Source organism: Natator depressus, chromosome 1, assembly GCF_965152275.1.
Source record: "Natator depressus isolate rNatDep1 chromosome 1, rNatDep2.hap1, whole genome shotgun sequence".
In the NCBI taxonomy this organism is placed as follows: domain Eukaryota; kingdom Metazoa; phylum Chordata; order Testudines; family Cheloniidae; genus Natator; species Natator depressus.
The window spans coordinates 30,275,874-30,303,655 of record NC_134234.1 but is presented as its reverse complement, the minus strand read 5'-3'; positions in this window follow the sequence as shown (position 1 = coordinate 30,303,655).

Below are 27,782 nucleotides of genomic sequence, written 5' to 3'. Positions count from 1 at the left end.
ATCCAGCTGTAGAAACATCAACATCTATGAGCCGAGTGCTCATGGGATACAGAAGAAGGGGTACAACAGGGACCAGCAGCAGTGCCACATGAAAGCCAAGGAACTAAGGCAGGCATATGTGACAGCCCTTACTCATGGTTGGTTGTTAGGGGAGCACTGCCTAGTGGTCAGGGCTTAGGCCTCTGACATGCAGGGGGGTTGTTGGTAGGAGAGCCCAGACCCCCTCACTCCACCGGGCTCCAACTCAGGGCCCTCTGAGTGCTATCAATGATCTGAGAGCCGGGGTTGCTTAAGGCTGTCCTCCCTGGCCCATTTCCTATCACCCTCCCCTGCGATTGTCCCAGGGTTGCTGACTGGGTTAAGGTGGTGTAAGGGTTATCTGCTCTCCACAAGGCATCTCCTAGTGGCTACATGTAGCGACGTCATTCTTCTTCCCTCTCAGGTGGCACTTGCCTCCTCTTGTGGTATGGCCCAGCCACTTGGGCCAGCTCAGTGCTAGGGCTTTCCCCTGCTGGGGTAGTCCAAACAAAAAAATAAAGAGGATCAATCAAGTCCAGAGTTTGTCTGAAAGGGGACTGCTTCCCTCTCAGGCTGTCTCTGCAGCAGGCCTTCCCTTCCCTTCCCTCAGGGAGGGACCTTAGGGCAGTCACTGAGGGAGAGAGTCTGCCTTCCTTCAGCTCGTCTCTTCTGGAGCTACTGGTATGTCTTCCACAAAATGAGCTGCTCCCCTGCCTTTTAACTCCTCCTCCAATTGGTGCATTTGCTACAGGTATGGCGGGGTGGGGCTGACTGAATCCAGAGCAGTTCCTTAACCGCTTGTTGCTCAGTGTGGGGTTTGTACACCCCATCACAGCATACCAGAAGGCCAAGGAGGCCAACAACCTATCTGGTGCTGAGCTGCAGACATGCCACTTTTACAAAGAGCTGCATGCCATCCCCAGCAGAGACCTCCCCCATCCCTACACTCTATGGATGCCTCAGAGGAGCCCAAGTCACAAGCTGCTGCCATGACAGTGAGTAGGAGGAGTTGGTGGATGAGAAAGAGGAGGAGAAGTATGGGGGACAGGTGACTGGGAGATCCAGCTGCACAGCGAGCCAGGACCTGTTTTTGACTCCGCCAGAGTCAAGCCAGTTCCACCAGTCCAGCATGGCCAAGCCTGATGCAGAGGAAAGAACCTCTGGTAAGTGAATAGATAAATTTTCTATTATAGTGATGGCACCCACAAAGTAGCAGGACACCATCTTTTGACGTTTCATTAATTTAGTCAGGCTAGAAGAGGTAGTGGTACAACCAAGAGAGGCAGAGTTACTATCTACTTTTCTTTCCCCTTTAGAGTTGGGTTGAGGATGGCAGGGAGAAGGTAGAGCAGTTTGTTTATGTGCACAGGGATGTCTCTTGAATCTTTCATGAAACTTCCATGGAGGTACTCTGCCATTCTCTGCTGAAGATTTCTAGGGAGGGTTGCCTTATTTCTTCCTCCATGGCAGGACACTTTTCCCTGCTGCTCAAAGATAACTTCAGCAGGCACCATTACAGTACACAGGGTAGCAGCATACAGGCTCGGGTGGGTTTGGGAAACCCCCAGCTGCTGTGCTCTCTCTGCCTATGTTACCCTCAGGAGTGAGATATCAGCTGAAATCACCACTGCCTGTGGAAAATGGTGCCATAAGAACATAAGAACGGCCACACTGGGTCAGATGAAAGATCCATCTAGTCCAGTATCCAGTCTTCCGACAGTGGCCAATGCCAGGTGCCCCAGAGGGAATGAACAGAACGTAACCATCAAGTGATCAATCCCCTGTCGCCCATTCCCAGCTTCTGGCAAACAGAGGCTAGGGACACCATCAATAGCCATTGATGAACCTATCCTCCAACTAGAACTTATCTAGTTCTTATTTGAACCCTGTTATAGTTTTGGCCTTCACAACATCCTCTGGCAAAGAGTTTCACAGGATGACTGTGAGTTGTGTGAAGAAATACTTCCGTATGTTTGTTTTTAAACCTGCTTAATCTCTCCTCATACGGAAGTCATTCCATACTCCTAATTATTTTTGTTGCCCTTTTTCTTAACCTTTTCCAATTCCAATATATCTTTTTTGAGATGGAGCGACCACATCTGCATGTGGTATTCAAGAGGTGGGCATACTATGGATTTATATAGAGGCGATATGCTATTTTCTGTCTTATTATTTATCCCTTTCTTAATGATCTCAACATTCTGTTCACTTTTTTGGCTGCCACTGCACATGGAGTGGATGTTTTCAGAAAACTATCCACAATGACTCCTAGATCTCTTCCTTGAGTGGTAACAGCTAATTTAGACCCCATTGTTTTATTTATATATATAATTGGGATTACGTTTTCCCATGTGCATTACTTTGCATTTATCAAAATTGAATTTCATCTGCCATTTTGTGGCCCAGTCACCCAGTTTTGAGAGATGCTTTTGTAGCTCTTCCCAGTCTGCCTGGGACTTAAGTATCTTGGGTAGTTTTGTATTATCTGCAAATTGTGCCACCTCACTGTTTCCCCCTTTTTCCAGATCATTTATGAATATGTTGAATAGGACTGGTCCCAGTACAGACCCCTGGGGGAAGCCACTATTTACCTCTCTCCATTCTGAAAACTGACCATTTATTCCTGCCCTTTGTTTCCTATCTTTTAACCAGTTACCAATCTATAAGAGAACCTTCCTCTTCATCCCACGACAGCTTACTTTGCTTAAGAGTTGTTGGTAAGGGACCTTGTCAAAGACTTTCTGAAAATCTAAGTACACTATATCCACTGGATCCCTCTTGTCCACATGCTAGTTGACCTCCTTAAAGAATTCTAGTAGATTGGTGAGGCGTGATTTCCCTTTACAAAAACCTTATTGACTTTTCCCCAATAAATTATGTTCATCTATGTGTCTGACAATTTTATTCTTTACTATAGTTTCAACCAGTTTTCCTAGTACAGAAATCAGGCTTACCAGCCTGTTATTGTCAGGATCACCTCCGGAGCCCTTTTCAAAAATTGGCGTCACATTAGCTATTCTTCAGTTATTTGGTACAGAAGCTGATTTAAATGATAGGATATAGACTACAGTTAATAGTGCTGCAATTTCACATTTGAGTTCCTTCAGAATTCTTTGGTGAATCCATCTGGTCCCAGTGATTTATTACTATTTATTATTTATTATCAGTTTGTTCCAAAATCTCCTCTAATGACACCTCAATCTTGGACAGTTCCTCAGATTTGTCACCTAAAAAGAATGGCTCAGGTTTGGGAATCTCCCTCACATCCTCAGCCATGAAGACCGATGCAAAGAATTTATTTAGTTTCTCCGCAATGGTCTTATCATCCTTGAGTGCTCCTTTAGCATCTCGATTGTCCAGTGGCTCCACTGGTTGTTTAGCAGGTTTCCTGCTTCTAACGTACTTTTAAAAAAAATTGCTATTACTTTTTGAGTCTTTGGCTAGCTGTTCCTCAGATTCTTTTTGGGCCTTCCTAATGATATTTTTACACTTTATTTGACAGAGTTTATTCTCCTTTCTATTTTCCTCACTAGGATTTAACTTTCACTTTTTAAAGGATGCCTTTTTGCCTCTGCTTCTTTTACTTTGTTGTTTAGCCACGGTGGCGCTTTTTTGGTTCTCTTATTATGTTTTTTAATTTGGGGTATATATTTAAGTTGAGCCTCTTTTATGGTGTTTTTAAGAAGTTTCCATACAACTTGCAGGGATTTCACTTTTGGCACTGTACCTTTTAATTTCTGTTTAACTAACCTCCTCATTTTTGTCTAGTTTCCCTTCCTGAAATTAAGTGCTACAGTGTTGGGCTGCTATGGTGTTTTGTCTGCCACAGGGATGTTAAATTTAATTATATTATGGTCCTTATTGCCAAGCGGTCCAGCTATATTCACCTCTTGGACAAGATCCTGTGCTCCACTTAGGACTAAACCAAGAATTTCCTCTCCTCTTGAGGGAAACTTTATCTCTGCATCCCGTCCTGAGGAGACATGTACCCAGTCAATATGGGGATAGATGAAATCTCCCATTATTATTGAGTTTTTTTATTTTAATAGTCTCTCTAATCTCTCTGAGCATTTCACACTCAGTATCACCATCCTGGTCAGGTTGTTGGTAATATATCCCTAATGCTCTATTCTTATTATTAAAGCATGGAATTATTATCTATAGAGATTCTATGGTCCAGTTTGGTTCATTTAAGAATTTTACTTCATTTGATTCTACACAGTCTTTCACATATAGTGCCACACCTCCACCAGCACGACCTGTTCTGTCCTTCTGATATATTTTGTACCCTGGTATTACTGTGTCCCATTTATTACCCTCATTCCACCAAGTTTCTGTGATGCTCATCATATAAATATCTTAATTTAATATGAGGCACTCTAGTTCACCCATCTTATTATTTAGACTTCTAGCACTGGTATATAAGCACTTTAAAAAGTGTCACTTTTTAGCAGTCTGCCATTACATGATGTAATTGAATGGGACTTCGTTATATTTGACCTTTTCTCATCAGATCCTGCCTGTATTTTATCATCTTCCATTCTCTCCTCCTTACTAGGACACACAGAATCTCCATTAATAGATCCTCCCCTAAGGGATACCTCTGTCTGAACCACATACTCCTCCACACCTGTCGGCTTTCCCCCAGCCCTTAGTTTAAAATCTGATCTATGGCCTTTTTAATTTTAAGTGGCAGCAATCTGGTTCAATTTTTGGTTTAGGTGAAGCCCATCCTTCCTGTATAGGCTCTCACTTTCCCAAAAATTTCCCCCAGTATTCAGTACCATTGTCCTAGACTACTAGAATCATGAAACTGACCAATTCCCTCATCATTTCCCCAACCCCCTGAAGGGCCACACTCACAATGGCTGGTGCAGTGACTGCACTGTGCACAAGCAGTCCCAAGCAGAAGTGATAATGTAGTGCTTAAAACTTCAGGGGAGCAAGGGGAATGAGTTCAGTATCTTAAATTTGGCTTTTTATAGTGAATACATTGACAATGGCACCTCTGTGTGTTTTATCTTCGGCTGCTGCTACTGTGGCCTTCAGGGTAACCCCCTGCACACCCGTGGTATGCCTGAGCCAGATAAGGAGGAGAAAGAAGAGGACTCGGGATGACATATTCAATGACATCCTGCAAGCCAGTACTGCATCCCACTGTGAGCGCAGAGCCTGGAGGATGAACATTGCCAACAGCCTGGAGTGGAGAAGGAAAGAATGAAGGGGAGAAGGGACCAGGAATCCCAGCAGGAAAAGGACAGGGAGCTGCACCAGGCCATAATGGGGCTTCTTAGTCAGTAAACAGAGATGCTGCAGACTCTAATGGACCTGCAGGTTCAACAATCCCAGATTGCCTCCCTCTGCAGCCCACTGAGAACTCAATATTGGTGTCTCCGTAACCCGCCCATCAACATTCCATTTGGCATCACAGGTCACTACACTAGCCCTACCAACCCACCCCGGGAAACATTAAAAAAATCGCAACTTCACATACACTGACCTGTGATAGCCACAGTAGGTGAATATGTACCTGAAATGGACATGAATGTTCTTTCCCCTTCATAAGTTCTGTTCTCTTAATTTATTACATTTTATTAAGTTTTTAGTGTATTTGCTGTAAAATTGCATGGGTTTTATTACAGAATAAAATTATATTATTTGGAACATAATTCATCTTTATTAGTTCACAACATATGCTGCCAAGTGCTCAGCAGTTCTGAAAGCAACGAATTACCTGTTACTGTACAGTGCCACTCAACTCAGAGGATCATTTGCAAACAAAATGAATAGGTGCATTGACAATGTTATATCCCTACATGTACAGAAATCACCACTGTTCTTAGTGTGCCACAAAAGAGCAGGGACAGGTAGAGCACACTACAAACAAAACATGCTACTCTGGCTCGCTGTTAAAATGGCCTTTCAAAGCCTCCCTTTACCTTATAGATCTGTGCTGATATCTTCTAATAGCCCTTATATCTGACTGTTCAAATTCAGCAGACAGCCACTCCACCTCCACCCTACCAGAAACTTTTCTCCTTTTGCTTCACAGATATTAAGCAGGACACAGCAAAGAGCTATTACCATGGGGATAATTTTGCTCACCGAGGTCCAATTGTGTAAGTAAACAACAGCATCCTTTCAAATGACCAAAAGCACATTCAACTGTCATTCTGCACCCATTGAGCTGATGGTTGAATCATTCCTGCACTTAGGACGGAAGAATCCCATGCACTGCTACAGGCTGGGGACCAAATGGCTAAGCGGCAGTTCTGCAGAAAAGGACCGGGGGCATTACAGTGGACAAGAAGCTGGATATGAGTCAAAAGTGTGCCCTTGTTGCCAAGAAGGATAACAGCATATTGGGCTGCATTAGTAGGAGCATTGCCAGCAGATCAAAGGAAGTGATTATTCCCCTCTATTTAGCACTGGTGAGGCTACACCTGGAGTGAGGCCCCCCCCACTACAGAAAGGATGTGGACAAATTGGAGAAAGTCCAGCAGAGGGCAACAAAAATTATTAGGGGGCTGGGGCACATGACTTATGAGGAGAGGCTGGGGGAAATGAGGCTTATTTAGTCTGCAAAAGAGAAGAGTGAGGGGGGATTTGATAGCAGCCTTCAACTACCTGAAGTGGGGTTCCAAAGAGGATGGAGCTAAGCTGTTCTCAGTGGCAGAAGACAGAACAAGGAGTAAATGTCTCAAGTTGCAGTGGGGAAGGTCTTGGTTGGATATTAGGAAAAACTGTTTCACTAGAAGGGTGGTGAAGCACTGGAATGGGTTAGCTAGGGAAGGGGTTAGAGGTTTTTAAGGCCTGGCTTGACAAAGCCTTGGCTGGGATGATTTAGTTGGGGTTGATCCTGCTTTGAGCAGGGGGTTGGACTAGATGACCTCCTGAGGTCGCTTATAACCCTAATATTCTATGATTCCCTGGTGCTGTTGAGATGGCCATTGCATGACTTCATGATCCAGGGGAACAAGGGCTAGGGCACGTCCTCGAGGATCACTACTGGCATTTCAACATTCTCAGTGGTAATTCACCAGTAGGGAAATTACCTACTTGTAGCTTTCTGAGCAGTCCCATGTTCTTTAAGATGTCAGCATCATGCACTTTGCTTGATCAGCCCACACTGATGTCAATGAAGCATTCACAGTGACCCACCAATACTTGCATAACCTCAGAAAAGTAGCTCTTTCTGTTAACATACTTAGTGGCAAAGTGGCTTGGTGCCAAAATAGGGGTGTGCATGCTGTCTTTCACTCCAATGCTGTGATAAATGAAGGGGGGATAGCTTCCTTTTATGGACACCTAGCTAGCTAGTTAGCTATAAAATCCCGCTTTGTAACTGTTCTCTACTTGCTTTACCTGTAAAGGGTTAATAAGTCTGAATGCATGCATAGGTAAAAGTAAGTGAGTGAGCACCTGGCCAAAGAGCCAATGGGAAGGCTAGAACTTTTTAAAATTGAAACAAGACTTCCCTTTTTTCTGTCTGTTATTGTTCACTGGAGAGAGAGGAGACAGAACAGCAATGCTATAAGAAGCTTTAAACCAGGTATGAAAAATCATCAAATCATAGCTTGAAACTACTTATCTGAAACCCCAGATATGTAAGTAGATCAGGGAATGTCTAGGAAGATGTGATTAGGTTTATCTCTCTTATTTCTTTATGGCTTGTGGACTCCTCTGTGCTAACCCCATGTGCTTTTGTTTTGCTTGTAACCTTTAAGCTGGACCTCAAGAAAACCATTCTTGATGCTTAATTATTCTATTTGATCGTTTTTAAATCTAGAAATAGCCTACGTTCCAGATGTATTTTCTTTCTTTTTGTTCTTTTTTAAGAACAGGATTGGGTAATTGTGTTCTCAGAGGTTTGTGCATATGTTGTTTAATTAGCTGGTGGCAACTGCTGATTTCCTTTGTTTTCTTTCTCAGCTCTTCCCCGGAGGGGTGTGAAAGGGCTTGCAGGTACCCCATAGGGAGGAATTCACAAGTGCGCCTTCCTGGGTTCAACAGGTTTTTTTGCATTTGAGGGGTAGCAACATCTACCCTTCCAAGGTCAGAGAGGAGCTTGGGAGTTTAATACCAGCCCGGAATGGCCAATATTAATTTTTAGAATCCTTCCGGGCCCCCACCTTCTGCACTCAAAGTGCCAGAGTGGGGAATTAGCCTTGACAAATGCAGTTCAGGAACCCCACTGCTGCAAATCCATGCATTATGTCCTGCATATTGCCAAGAATCACAGTCTTGTGTAGCTGGAGTCCATTAATGGCCCTGCACATTTGTATCACAATAGCCCCTGCGGTGAATTTCCTGACTCTCAGATTGATTCCTGACCGATTGGTAGCAATCTGGCATTGCAGGTCTCCACAGTGTGATCACCACTTGTTTCTCCACTGTCAGTGCAGCTCTCATTTGGTCTCCCAGTCCTGGAGGGCTGAGGTGAGCTCGATGCACAGACCCAGGAACGCAGCCTTGAACATCGAAAAGTTCTGCAGCCACTGCTCATCATCCCAAACCTGCATTACGATGCAATCCCAGCAGTCAGTGCTTGTTTCTCCGGTCCAGAAGTGGCGGTCCCCCCTCTGCGGCTGCTCTGTGAATGCCACCAACAACCTTGAATTGGTCCTTGCTGTGTCCCACAGCTGTCGGTCCTCCAAGGAATCATTATATTCCTCACTCATTCGGTTCTTCTTGCAGCACTTCTTGGAAATACTCCAGAATTTTGTGTTCTGTGCTTGCAACGCTCTGACAATAGTTCACAGCTGTGCAAGGCCCCATGTTTCTGTGGCAGAAACAGCCAGGAGGGCAGCACAGGTTTCTGGGATTTTGAACAAACGCACAACAATTATGGGATACAGACAACATTATGGGATGGAAACACATACAAACTGGGAAGTTGACTCCTTGCTCCCAGTCATCCCTGCACGACTCTTTTTGGCCCAATCATGCATTGCCAAAATTTCCCAAACGTGTGCTGGACAGTGGAATACACGCACTGCCGACAAAAGAAGCCAAGTATGCATGTGCACAAGCAATGTACTAACTGCAGCGGTTGTATGCCCATGTAACTTGAGTCAACATAAGTTTGTGGTGTAGGGATGGCCCAAGAGAAATGAATAAAGACCTCTGGACTGGCTCTAATGTTTCTAATGCCTCAGCATTTTTGGAAGTAAAACTTTTGAGGATCACACTTCTCACTGTGACAACAAAAGCCTAGTGGTTGCCCAAACTTCTTGGAAGGGTCACAGTTATAGCATAAAAATCCTGATTTACTTTTATGTTTCAAAGAACATGCAAGGCTCAGCTAGCCCATCTTACAATTAGAATAAAATATAATTGATTAAAGCTCACATGTACAGATACATTTTCATTTTTATTAAAGTCCTTTAATGCATTTCAAGATTTTATGGCCAATCTTATGGCAGCAGAGTATCGACAAAATGCTTGGATAATTTGTGGCATCCAAGAACAATGAAATGAATGCATGAAAACATTTTACCATTTCTTCACAGTAAATGAAAGTCGAGAAGAATGATGAACATTATATCATTTTAGATCTAAGTTATGGTTGATGGTTAGATCAAAATCAAGCAATTAAAATCCTTGTATTTTATAATTAATACTAAGTGGGTTCTTTATGCTGGAAGTGGCTACAGCGTATATGTTAACTGAAACCGTATGGATTGTGGCTTTTACAAATGCATTGTGTGTGTGTGTCAGAAAGAGAGAGAGAGACTTTAGTGCTGGTGAAAGTCCTGGAGGCTGAGTGTATTTACCTACAGAACAGGTACAGCATGGGGAATGGGATTGCAAGGTCCCCATACTGCCCTGCCAATATTGCAATGCTTTACTGTGGACTGACTCCCTTAAGGGATTTTGGGGAGTTTAATTTTCATGACCTTTGAAAATCTCACCCTTTCTGCTGAGACTGGTAATCAGAGTGAGCCTTAGTGCCAGAGTATAAGAGACTTTTGAAAGCCTTGTCCACTAACTAGGGAGCAAGTGGTCCCAGGGTGGATGTTTTGCATGTCTATCCTGTCCCCCTCTACTGCTAAACACAGTTCAAATCCTGCCGTCTTTGTGGGGGTAGAGCTCTACCCAAACAGAGCCAGTTGCAGGACAAGGGTCAATGTCCATTATACAGATGGTGCTAGTCACCACTGGAGTGATATGCCCGAGAAAGAGTATTGCCAAGGCTATTCTTCTTTAGTAAGGATTTACTTTTAAATTAGAAAATCAATATTTGGTATAGAAAGACTAAGTTCTGGATGAAGAATATGATAATAGGATCTAATAATATGCTGCATATTGACAATAATTCAGATTACTGTGGAAACTACAGAAAAAAACAGTTATGAAGTCTTCAAAGACAAGACAAAGTTGTATGTTTCAGAGGGACCTTGGCACTAGGGCATAAAAAGTAACAAAACTAAGACTGAATAATAACACAAAGATAGAATTAAAGCAAAGATTGACCCTCAACAGAAATACCCCAGGAATATCTGAGTTCAGTTAGTTACCTTGAGTCAGGCAATTGTGAGCAGGTTTGAAATGTCCCTTAATGACTGTATGTGTCTTAGGCCTAGTTAAAATAATTCAGTGATGAACAGAGTATTGATTACAGATATACGGGCTATATTTTGGATTAAATATTGATTGTGCAGGATCCTAAACCATTTACTACTCCAGTTGCATTCTAATTTTTTTACCCAGTCTTAAGTGGATCAAAGTGTTCACTCTGCTTGCCTGTACTTTGCTCACTTTAACTAGTATCAAAACACTTTATTTCTTCTTTTCTAGAAGTTTCATCAGTCCAGCGAGAAGAGAGACATTGCAACTAGCAGTTTTATGTTTCTATACCACTGACTGACCAATTGCTCTTCATCTTTTGCACATGTGCATTCAGACCTGGTATAATTGGATACAAATTCACTAGCACTAGCCAATAAAATAGCGTCCTCTAACACCATATCTGATTGTGGCTAAATATGAGTAGAAAAATATAGCAATGTTTGAATCAAAGTCTTGATGAAGAACAAAATAGACATTTTGGTCACTAAAAGAAATACTGCCCTCCGACAATTAGAATTTCACATGCATGCATGTAAGCCTGGCTTTCTCCCAGGAGATACTCAATAGAGCAGAATGAATTTTGATGTTCAAATTAGATCCAAATACCCAATGAGAGTTGTGCTCATCCAATCAGGGAATAGACACAGTACTAGGTGATCTATGGGTCCACTCAAAACTGAAACAGATTAAATTGCAAATATTGAACACTTGCAAGAAGCCACTCACAGATAATCTACTGAACAAGTACTCGCAAAAAGAAAAGGAGTACTTGCGGCACCTTAGAGACTAACCAATTTATTTGAGCATAAGCTTTCGTGAGCTACAGCTCACTTCATCAGATGCATTCAGTGGAAAATACAGTGGGAAGATTTATATACATAGAGAACATGAAACAATGGGTGTTAGCATACACACTGTAACGAGAGTGATCACTTAAGGTGAGCTATTACCAGCGGGGGGGGGGGGGGGGGCTTTTGTAGTGATAATCAAGGTGGGCCATTTCCAGCAGTGACAAGAACGTCTGAGGAACGGTGGGGGGAGGGAATACACATGGGGAAATAGTTTTACTTTGTGTAATGATCCCAGACTCCAAGGAGAGACTGCTGAATTGGAATTAATTTGCAAACTGGATACAATTAACTTAGCCTTGAATAGAGACTGGGAGTGGATGGGTCATTACACAAAGTAAAACTATTTCCTCATGTTTATTCCTCCCACCCTCACCCCCCACTGTTCCTCAGACGTTCTTGTCAACTACTGGAAATGGCCCACCTTGATTATCACTACAAAAGTTTCCCCCCATCCCCCCCCCACTCTCCTGCTGGTAATAGCTCACCTTAAGTGATCACTCTCCTTACAGTGTGCATGCTAACACCCATTGTTTCATGTTCTCTATGTATATAAATCTCCCCACTGTATTTTCCACTGAATGCATCCGATGAAGTGAGCTATAGCTCATGAAAGCTTATGCTCAAATAAATTGGTTAGTCTCTAAGGTGCCACAAGTACTCCGTTTCTTTTTGCGAATACAGACTAACACGGCTGCTACTCTGAAACCTGAACAAGTACTATTCACTAGAACTGCTTGGTTAGTATCTTCACAGAATGAATAAAACAATTACACTGGTTTTGGTGAGACAAAGTGGGTGACTTAATATCTTTTATTGGACCAACTTCTGTTGGTGAGAGACAAAATTTGAACCTTATACAGAGCTCTTTTGCAGGTCACCTAGTCTTGCTAATTTCCTGGGACCAACACAGCTACAACACCACTGGTTTTGGTGACAGTTTTCAAAGAGCAAAGTGATGTAATTCTATGTAGGCCCTTATATGGCCCTCACCACTGTAGTACTTGAGCAACTTCCAGTCAGTGACATGGCTAACATTCATTTGGCAAACAGCATGGTCATCTAGGAATTTTTCGCCAAGCTAAAATACTTAACTGGTGTTGGGATACACTCGTTTGGAAAAGTGCCTACATTAAAAGGTAAACTTCAAAGGATGCAAGTTGTTTTGCTTGTACCCTTTATAGCACCTGCAAGTTTTGTAAAGACAGGCTCAACATTTTTTTTAAGATGGGGCTGGCTCTGCTTTATTTAATGCTCTATTGAAGCTTAAAAGTATCAGGAATATCAACTCCTGACTTTTGTTGTTGCTGGAGGGTTCCTTGGAAAACTGCAGTGGGATCTTTCTCGGTCCTCAGTGAAAGAGGCAGGACTGTGAATCTACGCAAAGACTTTTGTTAAAAGTCAGGGCTAAAGAGTATTTGTTTGTGAGTGTTTTTTACAAGTCTGGGCTAAAGAGACTTTAACAGAATCAGAAAACAAAACAAAACAAAAAGACTTCAGTTTCTAAAGCTGCTGGATTAAACATCTCTTCTCTCAGTTTCTCAGGTTTCAGGCTTTTGTGAGGCCATAATCTACTAGTTATCCACAGAGTCCCCCAGTGAAAAAGAGGGAAGACCTGGCATTTGTAAATTAAAAGAGAAGCTCTCTCACCCCCTTTTTCATGAATTAGATAAAGCAGCAAAAAGGTCCCAAACACTTTTCAATTTTTTCTGAACAAAGGGGACATAGACAGCTGGAGTCCCGCAGGTCATGTGTATGGATATTTGATTCATGCTAGCTCGAAACAACACTGCCTTCCCATTGTGGATTTGATGCCATTTTCTGACAGGGATGACTATTAATGAAGTACTTTTAGGAAAGAACTTTTACAGTCAGAATGCCATATTTGCACAAGCAATATTTTCATTCCCAGAATGCTATTGGTACTAACAGATAATACTCTACAGTATTTTTTAAAAAAGAAAAGGAGTACTTGTGGCACCTTAGAGACTAACCAATTTATTTGAGCATGAGCTTTCGTGAGCTACAGCTCACTTCATCGGATGCATACTGTGGAAGCTGCAGAAGACATTATATACACACAGAGACCATGAAACAATACTTCCTCCCACCCCACTCTCCTGCTGGTAATAGCTTATCTAAAGTGATCATCAAGTTGGGCCATTTCCAGCACAAATCCAGGTTTTCTCACCCTCCGCTCCCCCACACACAAACTCACTCTCCTGCTGGTAATAGCCCATCCAAAGTGACCACTCTCTTCACAATGTGTATGATAATCAAGGTGGGCCATTTCCTGCACAAATCCAGGTTCTCTCACCCCCTCACCCCCCTCCAAAAACCACACACACAAACTCACTCTCCTGCTGGTAATAGCCCATCCAAAGTGACCACTCTCCTTACAACATGCATGAAAATCAAGGTGGGCCATTTCCAGCACAAATACAGGTTTTCTCACCCCCCCCCCCTTTTTTTTTCCAAAAAAAACACACACACAAACTCACTCTCCTGCTGGTAATAGCTTATCCAAAATGACCACTCTCCCTACAATGTGCATGATAATCAAGGTGGGCCATTTCCAGCACAAATCCAGGTTTTCTAAACCCCCCACCCCCATACACACACAAACTCACTCTCCTGCTGGTAATAGCTCATCCAAAGTAACCACTCTCTCTATAATGTGCATGATAATCAAGGTGGGCCATTTCCAGCACAAATCCAGGTTTTCTCCCCTAACGCCCCTACTCTACTTGCGCTATATTGATGACATCTTCATCATCTGGACCCATGGAAAAGAAGCCCTTGAGGAATTCCACCATGATTTCAACAATTTCCATCCCACCATCAACCTCAGCCTGGTCCAGTCCACACAAGAGATCCACTTCCTGGACACTACAGTGCTAATAAACGATGGTCACATAAACACCACCCTATACCGGAAACCTACTGACCGCTATTCCTACCTACATGCCTCTAGCTTTCACCCTGACCACACCACACGATCCATCGTCTACAGCCAAGCTCTGCGATACAACCGCATTTGCTCCAACCCCTCAGACAGAGACAAACACCTACAAGATCTCTATCAAGCATTCTTACAACTACAATACCCCACTGCGGAAGTGAAGAAACAGATTGATAGAGCCAGAAGAGTTCCCAGAAGTCACCTACTACAGGACAGGCCTAACAAAGAAAATAACAGAACGCCACTAGCCGTCACCTTCAGCCCCCAACTAAAACCCCTCCAGCACATTATTAAGGATCTACAAGCTATCCTGAAGGATGACCCAACACTCTCACAAATCTTGGGAGACAGGCCAGTCCTTGCCTACAGACAGCCCCCCAACCTGAAGCAAATACTCACCAGCAACCACATACCACACAACAGAACCACTAACCCAGGAACCTATCCTTGCAACAAAGCCCATTGCCAACTGTGCCCACATATCTATTCAGGGGACACCATCACAGGTCCTAATAACATCAGCCACACTATCAGAGGCGTGTTCACCTGCACATCCACCAATGTGATATATGCCATCATGTGCCAGCAATGCCCCTCTGTCATGTACATTGGTCAAACTGGACAAAAGAATAAATGGACACAAATCAGATGTCAAGAATTATAACATTCATAAACCAGTTGGAGAACACTCCAATCTCTCTGGTCATGTGATTACAGACATGAAAGTTGCAATATTACAACAAAAAAACTTCAAATCCAGACTCCAGCGAGAAACTGCTGAATTGGAATTCATTTGCAAATTGGATACAATTAACTTAGGCTTGAATAGAGACTGGGAGTGGCTAAGTCATTATGCAAGGTAACCTATTTCCCCATGTTTTTTCCTAGCCCCCCCCCCCCCCAGACGTTCTTGTTAAACCCTGGATTTGTGCTGGAAATGGCCCACCTTGATTGTCATGCACATTGTGGGGAGAGTGGTCAGTTTGGATGAGCTATTGCCAGCAGGAGAATGAGTTTCTGTGTCTGTATGGGGGTGGGGGGGTTAGAAAACCTGTATTTGTGCTGGAAATGGCCCACCTTGATTATCATGCACAATGTAGGGAGAGTGGTCACTTTGGATAGGCTATTACCAGCAGGAGAGTGAGTTTGTGTGTGTGGTTTTTGGAGGGGGGTGAGGGGGTGAGAGAACCTGGATTTGTGCAGGAAATGGCCCACCTTGATTATCATACACATTGTGAAGAGAGTGGTCACTTTGGATGGGCTATTACCAGCAGGAGAGTGAGTTTGTGTGTGGGGGGGGCGGAGGGTGAGAAAACCTGGATTTGTGCTGGAAATGGCCCAACTTGATGATCACTTTAGATAAGCTATTACCAGCAGGAGAGTGGGGTGGGAGGAAGTATTGTTTCATGGTCTCTGTGTGTATATAATGTCTTCTGCAGCTTCCACAGTATGCATCCGATGAAGTGAGCTGTAGCTCACAAAAGCTCATGCTCAGATAAATTGGTTAGTCTCTAAGGTGCCACGAGTACTCCTTTTCTTTTTGCGAATACAGACTAACATGGCTGTTACTCTGAAACCTACAATATTTTTAGTTTTACTTCTCTCTTTCAAGACACTACCCAATAATAAAGAGCCCTGCTAAAGCACCTCCCTGTTCATACCAGCTATGGCTATATGGCCAGAGTTGAGAGATTAGATGATTAGTGAACCTGTGGAAATCCTGACCTGAGGAGGTTGTGAAGACTAGGACTATAACAGGGTTTAAAAGAGAACTGGATAAATTCATGGAGGTTAAGTCCATTAATGGCTATTAGCCAGGATGGGCAAGGAATGGTGTCCCTAGCCTCTGTTTGTCAGAGGGTGGAGATGGATGGCAGGAGAGAGATCACTTGATCATTACCTGTTAGGTTCACTTCCTCTGGGGCACCTGGCATTGGCCACTGTTGGTAGACAGGATACTGGGCTGGATGGACCTTTGGTCTGACCCAGTATGGCCATTCTTATGTTCTTATGATTGTTAGGATATAGATATTCAGGCCTGTCTGCAAAGGCCTGTACTTTAAGAATTTAGGTGCATTCTTATCACTTGGCTAGTTATAGAGGTATAAAAGAAAGAATCAAAATCACTGTCTGCCGGTGTAAGGTCCTTCTCTTACTGTGACAGTCTGAGGCCCTGTGCTTAGGCTAAGGCCTTTGGCTAAGCAGCAGAGGCAGCCATAAGCTGGGAAGCGACCGGTAACATCCTCACATTCCAAACTAGTCACATTGACAGAAGGTGCTACTGGGCTGTTAGGAATACACTCCTGTCCTGATAATGCCTATCGCCTCCAGAGAAAGGGAAGTGCCTAGAAGATGTAAAAGGAAACTTAGTTTGATAGCATCCTGTCTGGCAAGAACTCACTTATCAATAGCTGGGATGTGAAATCCTCACTTCTGTATTGTTTTGTCATTATAGTTCCCACTTTGCTATTGTTTGTTTGTATAATCTCTGTCTGGTTCTGTGATTGTTTCTGTCGGCTGTATAATTAATTTTGCTGGGTGTAAACTTATTAAGGTGGTGGGATATAATTGGTTACATAATCATGTTACAATATGTTAGGATTGGTTAGTTAAATTTCAGGAAAAGGGTTGGTTAAGGTATAGCTAAGCAGAACTCAAGTTGTACTATATAGTCTGCAGTCAATCAGGAAGTGTGTGGGTGGGTGTGGGGAGGGGAAATGGGAACAGGGAATGGGGGTGGGGAAATTGGAATCATGTTTTGCTAAAGGGGGAAATGGGAACAGGGAATGGGGGGGGGGGGGAAATTGGAATCATGTTTGGCTAAGGGCAGGAATGGGAACAAGGACACAGGTGTAAGGCTCTGTGGTGTCAGAGCTGGGAAGGGGGACACTAAGGAAGGAAACTGGAATCATGCTTGCTGGAAGTTCACCCCAATAAACATCGAATTGTTTGCACCTTTGGACTTCGGGTATTATTGCTCTCTGTTCATGCGAGAAGGACCAGAGAAGTAAGTGAGTGAAGGAATAAGCCCCCAACAATGATATTTCTAAATGGATTATAATATTGTTTTCAGATCGGGATTTTTACTTCAATGAAGCAAGCACTCTGCTTGCTGGACAAAGACACATAACTAGGATAGCCGTGTTGTACTCTGAATTAACAACCTGATACCTGATGAGGTTGCAGAAGGATAAAAATGCTCTTTAGTATCAGCTCCTCATGTTTTCTTTAAGATACTTACTGAGCATATTTTGAAACCTTCTTCTAATGGTCCCATTTAATTAGACTCCTATCAGTTTAATTTTTCTTTACCCATTCAAATACTGTGCTATAAGCACATTTGTAAATCACATTATTCTTATGCCAAAACATTTTTGTGCAATGAATGATTGTTCCTATTCTGTAACAATTACTGACGCAAATTAATGTCTTTGAATAAGGATGGCACTTAGTGATGCTTTAGTCCTTTAGAAGCCTATGTTTATGTTACAGGCAAACAGAATCCTTCATTCTATCCTTCTAATAACAAATTTACTCCTACATGATAAAGAATTAAGAATGCACCAGTGTTATTGTTCCTTTGTAATTTATCGCCAAAACAAATGATCTTCTTGGACAGCTTGTTAGCACGAGTGTCATTTTGTTAAGATGTTAAAAAAACAACAATAAACAAAAAACCAGAAATGATTTATATGGGTCTTAACATTGTAGCATTGTCGCCTCTTTAGTCACAACTGCACAAGGTCAGAATTACATTTTGCTTTAGAATCTTCAAACCTGGTGTCTCATTCATGCTTGTACAATTACTGCAGGGATGAATTATGTGAAGAATTCCATTCAGCCAGAACAGGATTACTACGATGAGCATATTACCTGCAGTAAGACTGATTTACGTTAGGGAGCTTTATATTTTCTAAAAGGGCAATCATGGGGACTATCTCATCATAGTAAATCCTGTAAGAATTACACTTGATAATGTTCCCTGGCTCCAGGGCAGATGACAAGGCAAGCATTTAAGAAACACTCCATACATCAGCGGAAGCTGTCTAACCGAGAAATATATGCCCCTCCCCCCCCGATTATTTGTGTTTTTAAAAACTGGGGGTGCATAGAGGAATAATTCAACATGTTTAATTAGTACAGATGGTCCTTTAGGATTCTGATCTGGTTTGTTCCAAATTCCAAAGGGTATTCAGATCACAGGTTTTGGTTCAGGGTGCATCTCTATTAATTTATCTGCATATTAAAAAATACAAACCCTGGGGATTTCAGTTAAATAACAAGGTTTTGTCAAGTTGCTCCTTTCCAATTTCATAATTAACCATGATGCTGGCATAAGATTATAGTGATACCTGTGATAAAATACAGGCTGCAAGTATTGCCATGGGTTTCTACTTTAGAGGAATTATATGTTAAACAATAATCCTCTGATGCCTATGGGCTTGCTCCACAGCCCATTGAAGTCAGTGGAAAGACTCAGGCCCAGATCCACAAAGGGACTTAGGCGCTGTGACACTCAGCATCATGGCACGTAAAAGTTAGGAAATCATAGGAACAACACTGCGATACACAAACCTAACTCAGGTGCCTGGGCTCCACAGTGGAACAGTTTCAACAAGAGAGATTGAGGAAGTCTTGTTGGAACCCTTTCCTGAGAGATAGTGGGGCCAGGAAGGTCCTGATCATGTTGGCAGCCTCTGAGCACGCCTATGGGATTGAAGCCTGCACATGACTTAGGCAGACAAATGCCCCTCTTCCCCTGGTTTGTGAATTGCTCTGGGGCTTAGGCAGGAGATAGGCATCTGGACACCTTGAGGGAGGCAGCAGTACACATGCCCAGAGGCAGAAACATAGGCTCTGAGGGAACTTTTACCCTGAAAACTTAGGTGTCAGGTGACTTTAGGTGCCTATAGGGCTTGGTGGGAGGTTTTTGCATTGCAATGGAGCCAAAATTGGGACTTAAGCACCTAAGACTGAGACTTAGGCACCTAAATCTGGCATTTAGGAGCTTAAGTACCTGGATCTGAGCCTCATTGACCTCAGTGGGCTCTAAATCATTCTCTATGTACCTGGAACATACTTTGCCATTGACTGGGAAAAGGAAATAACCGGGGTACATGTCCATTATTATGGTATCCCAGCTTGTTCCTGTAGCTAATAATGTATCGGCTTATGTTAGCATGAAGGTTATGGAGCAGGCATTGGCTTGCAATGGTAAAACCTTGATTGTTAGATTACCAGACGTGATCTGGGAAAACTAGGTTGAAACAAGCCCTGGAGCAGCCTTTGAGAGGGTATTGCTCTCAGACTGGTTACAAGCCACCTGCCATATTTTGCTAGCTGGTCAGGGAGCATCTGAGACCGTTGACAGGGAAAGATGCTCTTAGAACAAAGACCTGAATCCAGTTTAAGAAGCAAATTGGGTATGACACTAAAGATGACCTCTCCAAAGAAGTTGTTCACCTGGAAATATTTGTTGTGTGTGTTGGCGCACCAACAATTTATCCATATTTGTGAACAAAAGAGCTTTGGTTAAGGACTTCTTTAAACCAAAGTTCATACACCAGTAAGAGCCACAATATAGTTAATTTATATACTTAATTCAACCCAGTTGCCAGGAATATAAGTCAGTGGAGAACTTGGCTTTATGTGCTGGATCAGACCATAAATATCCATGTCCCTTAATCACCTAGAACACTTACATACCTTACATACTAACTCTACTGCATTGTCTCTCGGAAAATAGACTGGATGGTCTTTAACTTCTTTGACTATTTCTATGGCTTTTTAAAAAACGGACAGGATAAAATAAACTCCAAGTTCATCTGCTCTTGCTAGTTGTAATTTGCTATCTAACATAGTTGCTTCTATACAGGAGATAGTCATGCTACAATGCAAAGAATAGCCTTGAAAATGTAAAAGAACAGAAGAAAACCCTTTGGTAAACCTTCACTTCCAGGGCATCCACAAACAATTTCTATAATTATAATTCTTAGTCACACCAATCAACATTTTAAATTAACTTCCAGATCTCTGTACTTAATTTGTGTAACACAAGGTACAGCACCTGCCAAGTCTCCCCAAACCACTTCCCATTTATACATTTTATTTATTCATTTGTTTTGTTTGTGCATTTATTTAATTTGGCCCAATGTAGCTCAAGCAATTTAATTTCAAACGTGTAAGCAATTCAAACAGAGACCAAATATTGTAAACAATATAACTTCCTTAAACAAACATAACGAAAACACACAATCCAAAGGGCTAGTAATAAAATCAAACTCCGTAAGAGTATGCATCTGAAGGAAATGCTGTACATTCGCTGAATGTTTTGACCCCTCTTCTAATCCAATCCAAATGAAAGCTATTTTATAGATTTAATCCTCAACTAGGGTAAATTGATTGCATTCAATGCATTTGAGCTATGTTGAATTACACCAATTGGGATTCTGGCACTGAAAGCTTGAGAGCGTTTACCAGAGGTACAGTGGTGTTTAGAACATGTTCATTGCACTGGCTCAAGGCATGTGGCCTGAAAAGGTTGCCAGTATTGTCCTGTGGGTGTGTTGGGGGGAATCACAAGGCAAGTCTCTTACAATTGTAAAAAAGAAACCCCAAGGGGCATATTATTGGGGTAATGCCATAAAAGGATGTTCAAATTGAATAAGATGTCCTAGTACTAAAGTGTGTAAGAGCACTGCAACCAAGGAAGGTGCTATAAACTGAATACCAATTCTAGTCCCCCAACACACTCCTGAAATTGCTTTTTTTCCCCATTGATTTTGATTCTCTAACTTTGGAATGACTCCTCCACAGTGATGCTATAGTACAAATCCCCTAATGATGTCCCATTGGTCTCTATCACTTAGAAAGTTGTGTCTTTGGCTATTTCCCAATTGCCTGGGGGAATAGTGCTATCAGTACTGCAGCCCTTCCTCTAGCTCCTTTCTCCAAAGAAACAAGGATATTCAATCAAAGGAAATCTGTTCTTAATGGGTTTCAAATCCATTCAGTTACAGTTCCGCTGTCAGACTTTTTATAAGCACATTATTCCATTAGGTGTTTAGCAGCTAAAATATTGCAACATTTTATTTATTTAGGGTTCTGTTTATTAAAATGTTCAGACCATAATATGAAGGACACAGGAGGAAAAGAGTAAATAACAATATCACACTTCTGATGATCATCAAGCAGATGATTTCTGTGGCTATTACTCTGGTATTTTTGTTTTAGCCTTTTATTTTTTTGCTTTACAATTTTAATATTTTAAAGAGTCAATAATCACTCTTGGCCCTGTTAGAAGCTGGATTGTTAAATCTCCATCTACCTCTATCCTGTCCATAAATGCAGTATTAGCATGTGTGAATGTTTCTACATGTGTGTAGAGAGGTAGATTCAATTATCACCATCATCATGGCAAATCCCAATGGGACATAGCTTTCTTGCATATCGAGCACCACCCAGATCAGTCTCTGGCTAGATCCTTAAGGTCGACTGGATAGATATTCAGTTTGTGTCCATCATTGGAGATCTTATTGCACCACTGAAGTTTTTGGTGGCCACCTGATTGCTGGCCGTGTCATGGCATTCTTTGGTAAATAATAGCCCATAGTTATCCAATAACAGAAGAACAAAGTGTTAGATTTCTGAGCTTTAGAAAGAGATACACAAAAGTCAGAATACACACTACGTCCTGCAGCTGACTCCTTGTGGGTGGGCTCCAGCACCCTTGCAGAGCCCTATTAACGTAAAGGAGCGCTATGCAAGCAAAGCCAATTAGAGGATTAGGGCCCTAGGTCACTCAAGAGAGCTGCTTTGCTGTGACAGTGGGGGACTGAAATCACCATCCCAGTGCTTTGGATCTGATTCAGGAGAGCCACAGCAAGGTAGCGCCACTTCCCCTCCAATCTACCTGATACGAGTGATTTGCATTATTGGCAGCCTCTAGTGATTTCTGTTGGTGCACCTCAGCCTGATAGTGCAGTTTAAAGAGTTACAGGGGTAGGCAGGAGGACACAGTGAAAAAGAGAGATGAAATAGTAAAGCTATAGAAATGAAATAACCGTCAGAGCTCACAGTTGCAAAGAATTATGCAAGGAATCCAAAGGCTCATGAGGGAACTCAAAGACAAGATTAGCTCCAAGCAGTTCCTACACGTCTCTCTCCTCTTCAGTTCAGCAAAATGGGCCACTGAAGTAAGCCAAAGGATTCTGGGTATCTTGGACAGCAATAGAAGTGAATTTGTGTGTGAGAGGAGGAGGAAAGGGATCTAGGGGTTCAGAGAGAGCCTCAGAAGGGTAGCAGGAGCTGCAATGAATGAGTGAGGAAAGGAAGAGGACTCTGAGAAGGTGGCAGAATCCAAGCCACATGTTAAGTATCCAGGAGTGTAATAATTTTTATCCAATCTGACCAGATTTACAGCTTTGTGTCTGAAGAGTTTGATTCAGGAAATTGCCACATCCCTAGTAAATTCAAAAGCATTTCCAAGTTAGCACTGATACAAACAACGCAGTTTGTTTCATGTCAGCCATTGGCGGAAGGCCTCCAGGAGTCTTGGCTTTTCACAATCATATGGTTCACTAGTTAGAGAGGTTAGACTTGGATTTACCGCATATGTTCAGGGGGGAAAAAAACAGACAGATGCTGTGCATCAGGGAAAACATGGAGAGAAAGAAAATCCACAATAAGGTGTGATGCTGAATTTAGCTGCATTTTGTTGCCTTTATCGATGATGAATACTCAGCATGTTAGAAAGCCAGGTTGTCAGTTTTGTCCCCAGCAGAGCCACACTTTGCATTCTCTTTTCTCGTCCTGGAGTGTGAATTCTCTCTTTAATGCTTGATTTCCATCTGTATCTCTCTCCCCACAAACCATGAGGACAGTGCATACTGCATTCCTGCCTCATGGTGATTTCATGCTCTTTGCATTTCTTGCAGAATACATTTAATGTACATCCCCTCTTCCTGTAGTATTATCCCTGTCCATCTCAACTGCAGACATGCCACATTTTTCATCCACCTTTTTCAATGATGGAATAAGGAGAAGGTAGATATGAGACTCACTGGGGTTTCAGGATAAGATTTTTAGGAGCTTTTCCAAGAATCTCATAGAATGAATTTGCTCTCAAAGGAGGATCCCCTGTGTGTTTAGGATAGTTTCCTTAAGAGCCCAGCATGACTGCCTGCAGCTTGTCTTATGGGATGCAGCTGGGAGGTGTCCACTCTGGTACAGAGCGAACTTAAAAATTAGCCATGAGGCTTAAAGCTTAGGTACTCAAGCAGGGAAAGGCTGCCTGGCATAGGTACTGGAACTAGGGGTTCTGGGGAGGGCTGCCTCACCCCTTGGCTTGAAGTGATTTCCATTATATACAGGGTTTACAGCTTGGTTCAATGGCTCTCAGCAGCCCCACTATACAAATTGTTGCAGCACCCCTGCTGCCTGGAGAAAGGTAAGGGAAGCTTAGGAACAAAAGTATTATCAGGGAAGCATGAATACTCAGGAAATGCTCTGCACTGAGTGAGAGAGCGAGCACTGGCATTAGCAGAGAAGATCTGTCTGGAGAAGTTTTCAGAGCTCTCAATGATTCCAAAGCATTTTTAAGCAAATATATATTCTGATTAATTTATAAACTGTTTGTACTTTGTACTTATTTTATCAGAGTCCATATTTATGCACTGGCTAAGTTTGTTTACATGTTGGATTGTATTTTTGTACAATCTTTTTCCTTATCGGGGAGGTTAAAGTTCCATCTATGGCAGAATCTCAGTTTTGAGCAAAAGTTGGAGCAGCTTATAAGGAGGAGCTGCAAAAAGTACTGCTCCCAGCCCTAAAAGGATGGCCTTCTAGCCAAGAGATCTGAGATCTGTTCCCACCTCTGCCCTGTATAGAACTGGCTGAAGAACATACACCATATTAGGTCATCCTGCATTTTGTCATCAGCTGACAGAAAAAAAGTTAGACAGGTAAATTATTTAGTAATATTATTCTATTTACTCCAGAACAATTTATTTTTTCTCTTGAACAGGTCACATACTGACCTCTTACTGCCTCAATCCCCTCAAAGTGAGGAGGTAATAATACTTACCGGTATATAACAGCGATTACGAAGATGAATTCAGCAATGTTTCTGAAGTGCTTTGATAGCCTCCGATCTAGAAGTGCAAAATATCAGTAATTTTAAAAAAATATTTATGTATTCTGGTAATTATTTGTTATTTATTTAAAGTAGTTTTAAAATGGGTAACTAGGGTCTTTTCTCTGCATAGAGGTAGTTGTAATTTAATGGACTTTCCGGTTATTCACAGGGCATGTCTCTCCTGCCCAGAATGTATTAAGACTTTAAATAACACTATAGCTCTAGAGCTAAAAATTTACACCAGCCACCCCCTTATCCCACTACCTTTATCCACTCCTGCACACACACACACATTTTTACACATGCCCACATGGGGCTGGGGAGGAACCATACTTTCCATTCCCCAAGATACTCCACTGTTTCAAAGTTTTTCTGTTCCAAAATGGAACAAAACCATTTTTTTTTAAATTTCTCACAAAACAAATTCTAAAAGCATTTTATTTGGGGTCAATAGAAACATTTTGTTTTGATTTAGACTGTATATATATATATATATATATATAATGTATATGAGAGAGGGCTGGAAACTAACAGGTGGCCCAGCACTTTGATCACTTAGGCATCAATCAGTTCCCCTGGAAAAGGCAGATTGGGGAATATACAGCTAATTAGCTGATAAACCTGGGAGGGCTAATGAACCAATTACACATCAGCTGAGGGGAATAAAATATGATACAGGACAAATAGGAGAACCTGTGGTAGCTAAGCCAATTTGCTCTGAAATCTCAAGGATGAGTGCTATTCTTCCCTGACCTTATAGAAAAGGGGTAAGAAACACAATTAATAATTTACAGCATAAGACTGTATTGGTGATGGAAATGTAAATAAATTCAACAAAGTTGCCACTTCAGGACAGAGGGTGAGAGGATTTTGGCGTATCAGGGAAGGGATGGAGTGCACCTCATTGCTACACACACACACACACACACTTGTTTCAAAAAGTTGTTTTGAAATGAAAAACTTCAACATTCCATTCTGAAAATGTTGAAATTGGGTGTTTCAATATTATTAAAATGCTTTTTTTTTCTGAAATGAAATTTTGTCAAAATCAATATATATTCTTTCAAAACATTTCTACTTTGACCAAAAAATAGTATCTTCTGTCAAAACACCATTTCAACACAAAAATTCAGACAAAATTCTTCTCAATGCCAGGTTTGAGGGAGAGCCAGGTAGAACTCAGAGAGGCTGTAGGAAGGACTGTAGTGTATTTGAGCTCTTACCTTGCAACTGGCTGTGATGGGCACAGAGCTCTGTCTGTGCAGTATTGTTTGCGGGATCAGTGCCTTGGTTACTATTTCCCCCAGATTGGCTAAACAGAAATAAGAAAATCCAGTAACTCTGGTATAGAGTTTATCATAGAAACATAGAATATCAGGGTTGGAAGGGACCTCAGGAAGTCATCTAGTCCAACCCGCTGCTCAAAGCAGGACCTCCCCTGACTCATCTCATATTAGCTTTAAGGATAGTGTTACTCCTTTTTGGCCTTATCATATTCAGGGTCTTGTGGGTTGTTTTGATTAGGGGGAGAAATTGAAAATTGAGCCAAGTAGTTCTTTAATGCAATCCTATTTATTGACAATGAATGTACACTGTGTCCTGCTTCTCTGACCACAGTAGAAATTTACCAGTAGTCAGTTTCCTCACTCACAATTTCAGGATCGCCTTTCCAGCCAGCACTCTGCCCAAAAAACTTTCTCTTGGCTTTTTCTCATGTCACAACTGCTTCTCTTGCTGTTTCTTTGGCATTCTGCTCCCCTCTTTGCCTGCTGTACATCAATACCCAGTCCCCTGCATTTGCATTTAGTCTATTCTTTGGACGGTGGTTTCTATTGTTTTAGCTATCACTAAACAAAGAGGGTTTAATTGCTCCTTTATTTTGCCTGAAAGAAAGGTAGCCGACATGCCCAACAAGTTAATGCTATAGAAATATAGCTGCACGATTATTTTGAATTCCTAATAAGTACTAAAATCCTGATCAAACCAAACCATTTCTGATCTGACTTCCAATAAAGTGTCCATTTAATAAACTGCTGCCACCCTCTGGCAAAAGTTTTTGTTTTATCTTGTGTTTTACCACACTCCATTAGACTGTCATACTTTGTTTGACTGGCATTCCCAGGCTTTGAGTACCAAGATACTTACTTACCCAGATTCTCCAAAATAAACTGGAACAACAAACTTTGGACACATTACCGTATTGTGTGATCTTTGCACCATGTAAATAATACATACTCTGTATTTCATAATGATAACACAGGAAGAGTTCCACGGCCAGGCAGGTCCTTAATTCATACTCTGGCTGATCCTATCTATGCAGATTTTTATATAGAGATACTTAGACAGATCTCATCACAGAAGAACCTCAGCCATCACAAACATAAATGAATTTATCCTCACAATACCCCTTTGAGAAAGGAAGTTATCCCCATTCGCAGTAGGGGAACAGAGGCCTGTCTGTACATAAAACATATAGTGGCATAGGTATGTCAGTCACAAGTGTAAAAAAACCACACACTCTAGCAACAGCACTAGGCTGACAAAACCCTCAGTGTAGATGCAACTCTGCCACCAGAAATGTGCTTCTGTCAGCATAGCTAATGTTCAGGGAGGTGGTGTTCCTACGTTGGCAGCATATGCTTTATATCTATGTTAGGGGGCTATGCCTGTATAGCCATGCTGGCATTGGCTCTGTAGTGTAGAGATAGCCAGAGGCACAGACATATTCAGGTGCTGATCATTCAAACATTTATGCACATGTGTAACTTTGCTCCCATAAGCAGTCCCACTGAAGTGCATAAATGCCTGTGCATAATCAAGGCTTAAGTGTCCAAGGCTTGTCCAAGATGACGGGAATTGTGGTGCAGATAAGAAAACAAGATCTCCTGCATCCCATCCAAAGCATTAATCACAAGGCCATCATCCTTCCTTCCTTCTGATGTACTCCCTGTGCCATTACTGCCTTAGAGTTCTATATTCCTAGAGTGGAACAGTGTAGCTACCCTCAAATGTTCAAAAACCATGAAACATGCCCCCTAAAAACATGAGATTGGCTTAAAAGTCAAGAGGATTTTGAAACTTATTTAATTTTTGAGTCTGTCACACATGTGAAGTCACGTTTTCAATCTGTCCTCTGAGACCTTCAGAGCTAGAACCATAATTTCTTGAAATGAATGTCCAGATTCTCATGTTTTCATGGAATTCCAAGAACTGGGGCTTTAAGAAAGATATCAGATACCATGGGAGT